Source organism: Mus musculus, chromosome X (genome assembly GCF_000001635.26).
Source record: "Mus musculus strain C57BL/6J chromosome X, GRCm38.p6 C57BL/6J".
NCBI lineage: Eukaryota > Metazoa > Chordata > Mammalia > Rodentia > Muridae > Mus > Mus musculus.
In genome coordinates, this window is record NC_000086.7 from 94,991,855 (window position 1) to 95,005,063 (window position 13,209).

At 40.3% G+C, this 13,209-nt stretch overlaps 1 pseudogene; it reads right to left on the reverse strand.

Annotated features, from left to right (window-relative positions):
• On the reverse strand, positions 5,540-7,063 carry Gm371 (predicted pseudogene 371; annotated as a pseudogene).

Below are 13,209 nucleotides of genomic sequence, written 5' to 3' on the forward strand. Positions count from 1 at the left end.
GACTTGGAATAATGTAACATTTGCAAAATGCTGTTAAGGAGTCAGCCACAAAGCAACCCTGCTATGATCCAGCCATAAGGCAGCTCAAAGCCAAGCTTTTTTTTTTTTTTTTTTTTGGTTTTTCGAGACAGGGCTTTTCTGTATAGCCCTGGCTGTCGTGGAACTCACTCTGTAGACCAGGCTGGCCTCGGATTGGATTCAGAAATCCGCCTGCCTCTGCCTCCGGAGTGTTGGGATTAAAGGCATGCGCCACCATGCCAGGCGGTCAAAGCCAAGCTTAAGGCAGACTCTGATATGCTAATGAATCAGCCACAATTTGTACTGGTATGTTAATGAATCAGCCCTAAACTGTGGACTCTGCTAGCACAAAATTCTCCCTAGACAATACAGAAAGCTAGAACTTTGGATAAAGACTGCTATGCTCCTAAGACAGCATCTCAAGTCTCTTCATTGATTCCCATCACTAAGAGGACTTTGAAACTGACCACTCTGTGACTCCGCCTTCAACAACACTTGAATTTCTAGCACTGCTGCTGACTTCACAAATGCCTGCCTGTTAGTATTAGTGGCTAGCTGCCACTCTCAAGGACATTTTGAAGAATCTTCAATTGAATACTGGTTGAGCTTGCTTCTGACATGCCTTCATCAGACCGGGTTCCTCAGGGGAAGCCTGTAGTATTTCACCCCAAGACTGGCTGTTTTTCCCTGTTCACTTAGTGAGATAACTGTTTGCATGAAATTATAGCATGGTATTGTAAGGAATGTTTGTGTGAATAAATTGAGCATATTTGGAAGGAAAAATCTCCTGTGGACACCCTAATTGCTGAATGTTCTCTGCATAGCATGATCCAGAAGCAGAAACAGAGATTATGTAAGACAGAAAAGATTTTAATACTTCCATTGCTTATGCATGTAATAAATTTGTTCTTTTTCCTAGCACAGGTGGATGGACACAGAGACAGACAGACAGTCAGACTCACATGCACGTGTACCTGCACACACACATATGCACACACACAGAGGAGACAGCCAGAAATGTGAAACTAGAGATGGTAACGCAGAGCCAAAACATATCTGTCAGATACAAAGGAAACTCCAATTCCCTAAACTCCAAAAGGCAGTACAACTATCCAGAAATGAGCTCAAGCTGGAGGATAGGATTTCTGGTGGTTAGCTCAAAGCCAGCATTTCTTAGGAACTTGTGAAGCCAGTTCCTGTCTACCAGAAGGAGTCATTTCCCTTACCTCTGGCAAAAGGAACAAATGGCTTTCCAACTAACATACTTGAGGTGTCTATCAGCATATGCAGGTCCATGTTAGCCTCCAGGTTCCCCCAGTCCCTACCTACAAGTGCTTGTTATACATCTCAAAGCCTTCATGCCGTGGACTCCTGCCCTTCCCTCCCTGCAGCCATTCACCCTTATAACCCAGCTCTCTCTGCCTTTTCTGTTCCTGCACTTGATCCTCTTACTGTGTTTTCTTTCTCCTCTGTCCTGTTATCCGTTATTCTCCCTTTTCTCACAAATAGCCCTGCCCATATTCAGTCTCTTGGCCACATGCAGTCTACTTTCTCTCTGCTCTGGAGGCTTCCACGTGCCTCTGGCTGCTTTCTCATACCATGATGCACTCCTGTCATCAATTTATCCAGTATCAAAAATAGACTAAATACAAAGATATACTAAGGTAGACCTAGATACAGAACAATCAGACAGAAAATTGTTAGGATGCCTATATATCTAGAATCAATAGAGTTCTGATAAGCTATTAATCTAGCCTTAATAAAATACTGGTTACAATTATTTTAGTTACAGGTTCAAAATTTAACTTTTGTTTCTTTTTCTAAATATAGACTTAAAAGTGCTACTCATGTATTGAAAGCATCTCTGGACAGAGGGAAGAGCATTCATGCTTTTATCCAGAACCAACATTTGGGTCCCTAAACTGTTCTTTGCATTTGCCTTTTCTCCTGGAACCTGAAAGTCTCGCCTGTACCCTCCACCAAGTAATTGGGCTCTGGCCTTCTTTATTGACAATTGGGAAACAGGGCTAGCATCGGAACCTCCCCTTATAACCCCTTTGTTCTCATTCCTGCCACCAAATTTCTGTCTTATCACGCATAAATTTTTATAGTTCTATTTACTGATAAGTTTTCAGATTTTGTTTTTCCATGGCTAAAAGCAGTGTCTACTCCAGCTGTTTGTGGATACTTATTCCAGTGTTTTTCTACAATGATGATTTCAATGCAGATTATAGACATTGATCATTCTAATACCTTCTGTCTCTAGTCTAGATGTATCCTAGAAAATTCCTAATCAGATGACAGACACCGTCCAGACCTAGCAACATGAACTACTCAGACTTGCTGAACACTAACATAAACCTGTCCAGCCAATGTGACTGCTCCCTGACTCTTCAAGCTTCAGTGAACCAGATGCTTCTGATTACTGCTGTATACACTCAGGCCTTGGACTGACATTTGAGCCTCCCTGGGTTCTTACTATGACCCCTCTCAGTATTGAAGTAGTCAAAGATTACATCATCCTTTATAATCAACAAAAGGCTGAAATGTTCGGGTTCAAGCAGCTTATATATAGGTCTCAGGCTGTCAATACGTCTAGAAATGAGTTCAAGCTGGATTATAGGTGGCTTTCTGGTGGTTAGATAAAAGCTATTATTCCTTAGCAATTTATGCAAACAGTTCCCATTGGCCAAAGGAGTCATTTCTTGTGTTTCTCTCCATTCTTGTGGATCATTGAAGTGAGAGCAAAGACAATGAGATGTGAGGTTGGGGCGGGACTGAAACTCTGGGAGTGCATATGGTGAATGACTGCACTCAGACCAGCTATCAGGAGGCAGATCAACTTTACTTTGGGTGGGTGATTTAAGGCTTATATAGTTTTGGGCAACTGAGCGTAGGAACAACCGCAATGGGCTAAGGCCATTATCTGAGGGTTTAAGGTACTGAAATGCTTCATTAGCATGGGAAGGATTTCAAGAATCTGAGGTGCTAGGTGAATAGTTTCTTGTCAGGAGAAAGGAAATTGATCCTGTAATCTAACTAAGGCTATGAGGCAGAGGTATATGTGGAGGCTTAGAATTCTCCAGACAAGGTCAGAGGAGAAACCTAGCTAATGGAGGGAGTCTCCCATTACACACTGAGCCTAGAGGCTATCTGATGGTCAATAGTGGACTTCAACCTGAATTAGCAGTTTTCCCACAAATTCCATTACTTCTGGAAGAAGGGACAAATGTGCTACTTGTAGCATCTATTAGCATATCAAAGCCCACAGTGGCCTCCAGGCTCCCTCAGTATTACAAGTACCTGTTATATATGTCAAAGTCCACACTAGCATCCAAGCCCTCCCCATACCCCAACAACTTGTCATCCTTATAAACATGATTTTTCTTCTCTCAAAATATTTTCTTATAGCTTTATTTTTATATATTTCCAATTAAAATTTATTATTGATTTAGCATAAAAATATGAAAAGTTTCCTTATGTCATTTTCTTATATAGTTTTGGTCTCTTCTACCCTTATCTCATTCCTCTCTTCTATCATCTGAGCTCATCCCTTCTCTGCACCATTTTGCCCCACCATTCTCCTTTTTAGTTTCATATCACCCCTCCAGTACCATATGACCCAGTACAATATTCCTGAGCATATACCCAAAGAACTCATCTCCCACCACTGAGATACTTGCACATCTATGTTTATTGCTGCTTTTTTCTACAATAGCGAGGATATGAAATCAATGTCCATCAAAAGATAAGCAGGTAAGTTAAATGTGGTACATATACAAAATGAATTTTTATTCTCCTACAAAGTGAATCAAAATTATAAAATGTGCAGTAAAATAGATAAAACTAAAAATCAATATATTAACCCAGGTAACTCAGGCTCACAAAGGCAAACATCACTCTCTTTCATATGTGGATCCTAGCTTCTAACTGTTGTATATTTGTATTTATGTGGGATTAAGTGTCTAGAAACTAGAAAGGGGACAAAAACTTCATATTTAAAGTGAAGTAAGGTTTGTTGTTTACAGCTAACTATGTATATAGAACATAAGAAAAGACTTCATGAGAGAAATACCAAATTAAAAGCCAACAACAAATGGTGCCTCATGGATACCCTCATTTAGCCATTTTATATCACTGACACTAAACTATTAATGGCACACTAGTATGTAGGCTTGGTATTTCCAAGTCTTTCAAATCTTAATGAGAATAGAAAATGAATTAAGTAATTTCTTCCCAAGGTACAAAGGTTTTAGTTTAATTGGGAAGAGAAATATAAACCATAAGAAAAATTCTTTTTCACCTAAGTAAAACTTTTAAAATACTAGTTATTTGTATTTTTTGGCTTGTATTAGTTTTTATACTCTGAGTAAATACTTACTTGTATGAATTCTTAAACTGAGCTCAAGTATTTGACATTGTTTAACCACAAAAATAAATCAATGAGAAGTAGAATGTCCGAGAAGAGGTAAAGTAGTGGCAGTTTTCAAATTAATAGTAGTCACAAGCTAACAGATTGAAACTGCTGTGACTAGCAGTTCTCTCCATTTCAGACAATAAATAAATAGACTTTATACTTACTCTATAGATTACTAACTAGCGCTTTATCATACTTCAGAATAAAAAGCACTCCTCATTATAATTCTTAGCTTTTCCATTCCAAAGATTATGTTACTATTCTTGCTCTTTAAGTGGAGCATATTTTCCAAATACAGTAATTTTTCAGGGCTTGGTGTTGAATACAGACCTACACACTGTCAAACTACTCTATAACTTATTATATCCTGAAATCAAAATACGACTTTAACAGCAAACATTTATGAAGCTCAATGGTATATGCATACTTTTAAACATTTAAACTTTAGTAAATGAATATAACTACATAATGAAACTGCTTCTATGCATCATGCCCCAAATATAGTGCTACAGATTTTAAAATGTCTTCTTGGGAAAATGCAAGTAAAGTCTAATTAACACTGCCATATTCTTAGTTTCCAGAATAACCTATGTAAAGATAACGTGTAGTACATTCCTTTTCACATAGAAAACATGAAAACTAAGTGCTATATTCATAGTGAGGGAAGGAGGAATAGAGGAACAAAACAATGAAACTGAGTAGAATTGGGCAATTCTAAATATAACTAAAAGAAAACTCAAAATATTTCTTTAAACATTAACTTAATCAAACTACAAAATGTGACTTTTAAAATATTTCACTAAGCAGTAGGTTAGGTAGGCTCACGGTTTCCTTCTCTCAGCTGTTTCAGTGTCCTTAGAGGTTATGTAGATGTTGATAGGTGGTAATCGAGGATAAGTTGCCACAGTAACTGTAGAATGATGTTTCTGGCAATTCGGAGGAACTTCCCATATAGTCCAAGATCTTCTCAAACTTTATGGGCTTTTCTTCAACAGACACGCCTGCAAAGTAGATCATCAGTGATGGCCAAGTCTGGTTGTTTCATACAGGCAGATGGAATCTTCAAGATGATGCCAATCCTTGACCTCATAGAAGACCTTCTTAGTTTATTGGACTTCTGCTTGATTCCCCACTTGGTCCAGCGCTACTCTCTCCAGGAAGGTAGAGGAAGTTGCATGCCACATATATGGGGAAAATTATATCTTGGTTTCCGAGGTTCACCACTTCTAGTTGTTGATTCTTTCTCAGAGAAAGAATATTATAGTCAGTCTCTCTTCTGAGAACAGATTTTCCAGTACTGTCCAATGAGATCACTCGTAGACGGAAGGCAATTTTTCTCTGCCAGAGTAAGCTGACACCAAGGCCACAGGATTTATTCATTGCACTGCGACATAATATAATGCGCCTGTTGTTATAGCACACTACCAAGTCCCAGCCAAAGTTGAAGCCAGACCAGGTCCAGCTGCATTGCTCATCTGTGAAAAGTTGGCCTCCACACCTCATGCTGTTTCCATGGATGTCAGACACATTGATATCCATTCGCCCAAGTTCCCTGGACTGCTCTGCCTGAAGAAGTGCTAGCCATTGCTCTTTGTATACTGGAGTCAACCATGCTGCAGGGATCAGTCTATCCTGTTCAATAATGCGTGCTGAAGGCAGGTCACTGATGATGTAGGGAAGCCTTAGTCGCTGGAACACTGACACAAAGGCTCTCCCCTGATCACTGTCCAGAAAAGGTCTGTTATCTGACTCCCTTCTGAACTTTGCAAAGCTCAACTCTTCAGGCAGTAATACTCTTTCAGATCCTGAGCATGTGCGTGCTTCCAGCTGCAGGTACATCCACGTTTTCAGTGTAATATACACATCCATCTCCACTCCAACCACCAAAAGATCTGAAGAGGCAATGAGCTCTTTCATGAGATCCACACTGATTCCTAACAATAGTTCATCATTTTTTCGGGTCATCAGGTTGTCCAAGAGCCACTGGCAGCAAACATATTTGATGCTCTGGAGCCCGTAATTCTCAGCAGAGTAGTAGTAGTTGCACACAGTCTCGGTACTGACTGAGGCTCTCATCATATCCTCACACTGCTGAATTAACTCATCCAATTGCAGCATATTCGCTGTGGCCAAGACGGCAATGACTCGAGGGGGAGGAATTACAATTCTTCGACTGTACAAGAAGCCTAGAACATCATTGAAAGCCTCGCGATCAATATTTTCATCGGGCATCTGCATCTCTATCGTATCCATATTTGACTCTCGCCAGGCCCCACAGAACATGCTAGAAAAGTACCCAGAGCGGCACAGATAGGACTTGTGCAAATGCCACTCCTCCTGAAACGCACAGATCTTTATATCGCTATTTTCACCCCTCAGGAACAGTGATTCATACAGTGTCCTACGGGGTACTTTTGCCAACGGTCCTCTACGGCTGCCCTTCCGCTTGTGGCCTCCCTGACCAGTGGAAACGCCTGGCTGTTCACTTGCCTGCGCTTCCTGGACAACGGACGGTCCTGCGGCTTCTTCGGCTTCCACGGCCTCCTCCCCTCTACCAGCGCCTTCTCTAACAGGTTCATTTTCCTCGGGATTTCTCCTGGACCACATTCGACTGCTTAGGGCTCCCATGGCTTCGTCTGAAGGGTGAAAATGGGAACTACCTCATCAGACTTAAGAGGCCAAGGACAAAACCTCAAGCCAGACTGCAGCGGCTGAAGAGTGAACAGCTTCGTGCCTCAGCCTCGCCGTTAAAATGGCGGCCAAGATGAGCCACTCTGCCACACCATCAACTCAGTTGTAGAACAGCGCCCTCTACCTTGGAGGACCACACATTGCACCTTTCTTCTTGGGTTCACCTCACAGACTGATGGCGCAACCCAGACCTTTTTTGCATGGACCTCTCTGATTATGTTTATGAACACAAGTAGCATTACTCATCTAAAATTTTGAGTGATGATTTCTTTATTGGAAATTATGCCTTGCTTTCACCTTTGCCCTCCAAGTGACTTCACAAACCTTTGTAATGTCTGCACCTACAGCAGCAGCGGAGAATAATATTTGTCCTATATCCCACTGTATTTTAAAACTAATTTGTTGCCGGGCGTGGTGGCGGAAGCCTTTAATCCCAGCACTCGGGAGGCAGAGGCAGGCGGATTTCTGAGTCCTAGGTCAGCCTGGTCTACAAAGTGAGTTCCAGGACAGCCAGGGCTATACAGAGAAACCCTGTCTCAAAAAAAAAAAAAAAAAAAAAAAACCAACAGCAACAAAAAAACTAATTTGTTAAAATAATGTTTCCAGTTAAACCATGTTTTAAAACCATCTCAGTGTGAATCAAAGTCATCTCTTTGCAGACAACACAAACATTTCCCCCCAGAAACCTGAACAGTAAATATTATATAAAATCTTGAGGTGCTAGAAATATCAACTAGTCAAAATTTAAATCTGTTGGGTATAATTAAGACCTGAGGCTTACAAGTTAGTAATCTAGGGAATGGTCATGTTCCAAAAGCAAATATTTGTCTTGGTGTGTTTTCTAACCATTTTTATGTCTTAGATAATGTTTAGATAAAGCCTAGACAGAGGGATGTTTATCTTTCCTTAATATATTGAACACAGATACCATTTTCCCTTAATGGATAGAAGCACTAAATTTACCCTAAAGGAAGATAGGAATTTCCAAATTAGTACACAAATAGTCTTAGTTTTTGGGGAGTAAAACAGCATAGGTGAAAGTTTGGTTTAAACTTTCCACATTGATATGGTTTGTACACCAGATTAGAATCCAAAAAATTATTTCACTGTATATTTTGGTAAAATTCAACTATCAAACTTGGTATAAGGCAAAGGAGAAGAATATTAAGATGCAGGACACAGGATGAAAACAATCAATATAAATGTGTAGTAAGTTTTGAATATCTGAAAATATCCTTACTCTTTAAAGTTATATTTATCACATAATAATTACAAATTGCATTGGTGATACTGGCCTGACAGGTTTTTATTTTAAAAGAATGAAACAAGTGCTTGGAATATAACTCAGTAGGAGAATAATTGTGTTTAGTATGCACAAGGTCCTTGGTTTGATTGTCATAACAAATTAATAATAAAATTAAATATGAAAATAAAATTATATAATTGAAATAGGAAGTGTAGCTGGTATTTGCTAGTTTTTGGGTTCTTTCTTCTACCCTTCTCCATCCTTTTTCTACCCTTTCAAGCCCTAACACTAGAAAGGAGAGAAAAGGGTAGAAAAGGGGGTAACATCTGGGAGGTCCCCTAAGAAATAAAAACCTTGGAAGTGAAAAAGTTTTGGCTTCCCGGGGAAGCAGATTTGGACAATGGGCTGTTAATCATTGATGGCTCTGTAAGATAATAGCCAAGTCAGATCCTGGAATTTCTTCAAAGCCTCACCAAATACAGTAAACCTAACATAACAGCCAATCAAAAACTGGCATATATAACTTCCTGGGCATCCACCAATGAAGTTTTAGTTACCTAACCATAATTAAAGTTCCCCTAGTTTTCTATAAAAGGCTTGCATACCTTTGTTTGGGGTCACCATTTTTGATAAGTGGTTAATTATTTTTTTTAAGATTTATTTATTTATTATATGTGAGTACACTGTAGCTGTCTTCAGACGCACCAGAAGAGGGCATCAGATCTCATTACAGATGGTTGTGAGCCACCATGTGGTTGCTGGGATTTGAACTCTGGACCTTTGGAAGAACAGTTAGTGCTCTTAACTGCTGAGCCATCTCTCCAGCCCCAAGTGGTTAATTATGCATGCTGGTGTGTGAAATTCTTAGGCAGATGTATGGAACTAGAAAATATCATCCTGAGTGAGGTAACCCAATCACAAAAGAACAGACATGGTATGTACTCACTAATAAGTGGATATTAGCCCAGAAACTCGGAATACCCAAGATACAATTCACAGACCACATGAAGCTCAAGAAGAAAGAAGACCAAAGTGTTGGTGCTTCAGTCCTTCTTAAAAAGGGGAAAAATACTCACAGGAGAAAATACAGAGACAAAGTATAGAGCAGAGTCTGAAGGAAAGGCCATCCAGAGACTGCCCCACCTGGGGATCTATCCCATATACAGTCACCAAACTCAGACACTATTATGGATGCCAACAAGTGCTTGCTAACAGGAGCCTGTTATAGCTGTCTCCCGAGAGGCTCTGCTAGAGCCTGATAAATACAGAGGCCGATGCTTGAAGCCAACCATTGGACTGAGCACAGGGACCCCAGTGGAGGAGTTAGGGGAAGGACTGAAGGAGCTGAAGGGGTCTTGTCTGGCATCAATAGAAGAGGCCCTTGGTCCTGTGAAGGCTTGATGTCCCAGTGTAGAGGAATGCTAGGGTGGTGAAGAGGGAGTGGGTAGGTTGATAGGGATGTCTGCTTGCTTTGTTCTTGTTTTTCCCAATCCTTGAGTTGCTTCATTAAGTCATTTAACTGTGTTCTGTCTGATTTTTTAAAATAGGCACATAGGGTTATAAATTTTCCTCTTAGAACTGCTTTTAATATATCCCAGAATTGTGTGTGTGTGTGTGCATATGTGTGTTTTCTGTTGCCATGGACATAAAGGTGAGGAGTTGTCCATCTTTATCAAATTTAGATTTGAATTGATTAGCCCATTGGGTTCCTTTATGACACCTGGGACATAGCCCTTGTGGAAAACATGGAGAATTTGGCATCCTAAAATTACCATTAGTGTGTGAGCCACCCTTCTCTTTATCCCCTTCCTCCCTTTCCCCCAACCCTTCACAATCTACAAACCTCAGGCCTAGCTCCAGACCAAGCCCTCAAACCCTCTTTCTGCTTTAACCACCTTTCCTGAGGACGCTGAACCATGAAAGGCAGAAGCTACTGGAGTAATGCATTTCAAGTCCTAAAACACCCTGGCTACCAACCTATACTACTGTACCCAGAAAACTATCTTTAATAGTTGAAGAAGAAAAGAAAAACTTTCCATAATCCAAACAGCCTTTAAAAATTTATATTTAACAAAAAATTGCTAAACAGAACACTCAAAGTAGTACTTAAAAACTGAAGAGAAAAATAAGCAGAGGCAAGCACCTCCAGGGAGAAAATAAATGAAGCTATAATTTAATGAAAAGCAAACTGCAACTAAAAATACAAACCAGCAAAAACCATCAAGATGACTATAATCATCACACACTTTTCAATAATAACTCTCTATATTAACGACCTCAGCTCTCCAATCAAAATACACAAGCTAGATGAATGGTTTAAGAAGTAATATACATCTATCTATTGTCTTTTAGACAATAGATGGCACCACCTTAAAGTGAAAGAGTGAAAAAAAATATTCCAAGAAAATAGAACCAGGAAGCAAGTGAGCACTGCCATCTTAATATCTGAAAGAATAGGCTTCAAACTAAAACTAATCAGAGGAGAAAAAGAAGGAAGCCTCACCCTAATTAAGGGATCAATTAATCAGGAAAAGATAACAATATTAAATATATATACACCAAACATGGGGGCACTTAATTTAATAAAACGTGTACTAATAGTATTAAAGGCACATAGTACAAACCCAAAAATAGTGGGTGATTTAAACATCTCTCTTTCTTCAACAAATAGGTTAATATGGACAGAAATTTGACAGAGATGCCCTAGAATTAAATTGGAAGTCAATAAATGTAGTAAATCACATAAATGGACTTGAAAACACAAATCACATGGTTGCCTCAATAGACACTGTAAAAGCTTTTGACAAAATACATCTTTCCTTCATGATAAAAATCCTATAGCTTGTAGGACTTTAAGGGGTATACTTCAACATAATAAAAGCTATATATGAGAAACCCACAACCAAAATCATCCTAAATATAGAAGAATTTGAAACAATGCATTGAAATCAGGGACCGGACTGTGCACTGTATCCACTCCTATTCAATATGGGGCTTGAAGCATTTACTGGAGCATTAAGGCAAAAGAAGGAAACTGAAGAGATACAGATAAGAAAAGAATATCCCTATTTGCCAATGATATGATATTAAGCATTACAGATCCAGAAATTTATACCAGTGAACTTTGAGAAATGATAAACAAATTCGGTAATGTAGCAGGATAAAGAATGTACTTGCAGTCACACAGCCCAGGTGGCTAGAGCACACCCAAGATGATTCCTCAGTCTAGGGTCATGTAGGCCCAGGTAGGCAGAGGAAGTCAAAGATGACCCCTGCCCAGTGTCATGCAGGATAAACAGGAGGACAAAGCACTCCTAGGATGACCCCAGATACCCAGAGGCCTTAAGTGCCACTAAGATGAAGAAGTTAAATGGCAAAGAGAAAGAGAAGCAGAAGGATGTGGGCACAATGAAGAGAGGCAGAACTAGAGACTTGAGAGTAGTGAGGAACAGCCTGATGTGAGTAGCTGGTCATGCCACCTAAAGGCCTGTCTGGTTCTCTGGCCCTGAGGCAAAGGAGGTCTGTCACTACCAAAGGCCTGGTGAATGTTTCTGGTCTGGGTTGCCACCTGGGGCCATGTTGATGTCTGAGGGCTGTGCAGAGCTGGTCCTGCCACTAGCTAGCTGTTATTGCTAGGGAGAACAGCCATCCTGCCTTCTCCCTGAACCTTGCCCATGAACCCAGGAAGCAAAATAGAGCTGGCCCTGGTTACATGGGTTGTGGGTAAGCTGGCCCTGAGGACATGAAGGTGGGAAAGCTGGCCCTGCCATTTGTCTGCCAACTGGGCAAGGAAAAGATGCCTTCTCCCCTCACCCGTTGCCACCTGGAACAGATGGGAGAGCTGGCCCCTGGGTCATGAGAACAGAAGAGCTGGTCCTCCTGCTGCCCCACTAAGTGATCTAGATGGCACAGTGCTGGAGAGCTCACTTTAGTGGTATGCGTGCAGAAAAGCTGGTGGGCTCTCCAGCTCAGCTAACACTCAGACCCAGATCCAGGGCTTTGAGTTGGCTCACCCCCAAATGTAACCTTCATCTGTGAACTGCTAGAGTACACGAAGGGGCAAAGGAGATCCAAAGCTGCAGGATCTCCATGACACAAGGCAACAACAGACTGAGAGGAATCCCAGTGGGGATCCTGTATTGATAGTGTAGCAGGAGCCAGAGACCTCAAACCAGACCAGTGACTCATTGCAATGAATATTTACAAGTAAAGAAGTGTGCACAAAGGGGTATACTATGGGACATACTGTTGTGCACTACACCTTCCACAAGGAGATTTTTTTCTCCTTTGAGAAGGATGTTGCAAGGTTAAGAATGGGTATGAAGGGACAAGGAGATGAGTGGGATTGGGATACATGATGTGAAATTTATGAAGAATCAATAAAAAGTGAATCTAAAACAGAAGGATAAATTTGCACAGATCAATAGTTTTTTCCTATATACCAACAACAAGTATACAGAATAAAAGACCCTGAGCACATTCCCATTTGTAATAGCCTCAAAGAATATAAAATATCTAGGAATAAACTTAACCAAGGAAGTGAAGAACCTCTACAATGAAAACTTTAAGCCTCTGAGGAAAGACATAAAGACAGTAGAAAATGGATAGACATCTCATGCTCTGCTCATGAATTGGCAGACTTAATATTGTGAAAATGACCATCATTCCAAAAGTTATTATGCATTCAATGCAATCCCAATGAAAAATCTCATCTAATTCTTTATTTAACTAGAGAAACAAAACTACGTCAAAATTAATTTGGAACCCAAAAGACCCCAGATATCCAGAACAAACTTGAAAAAAAAAAAAAAAACAATCCAGCACACTGGATGGATTA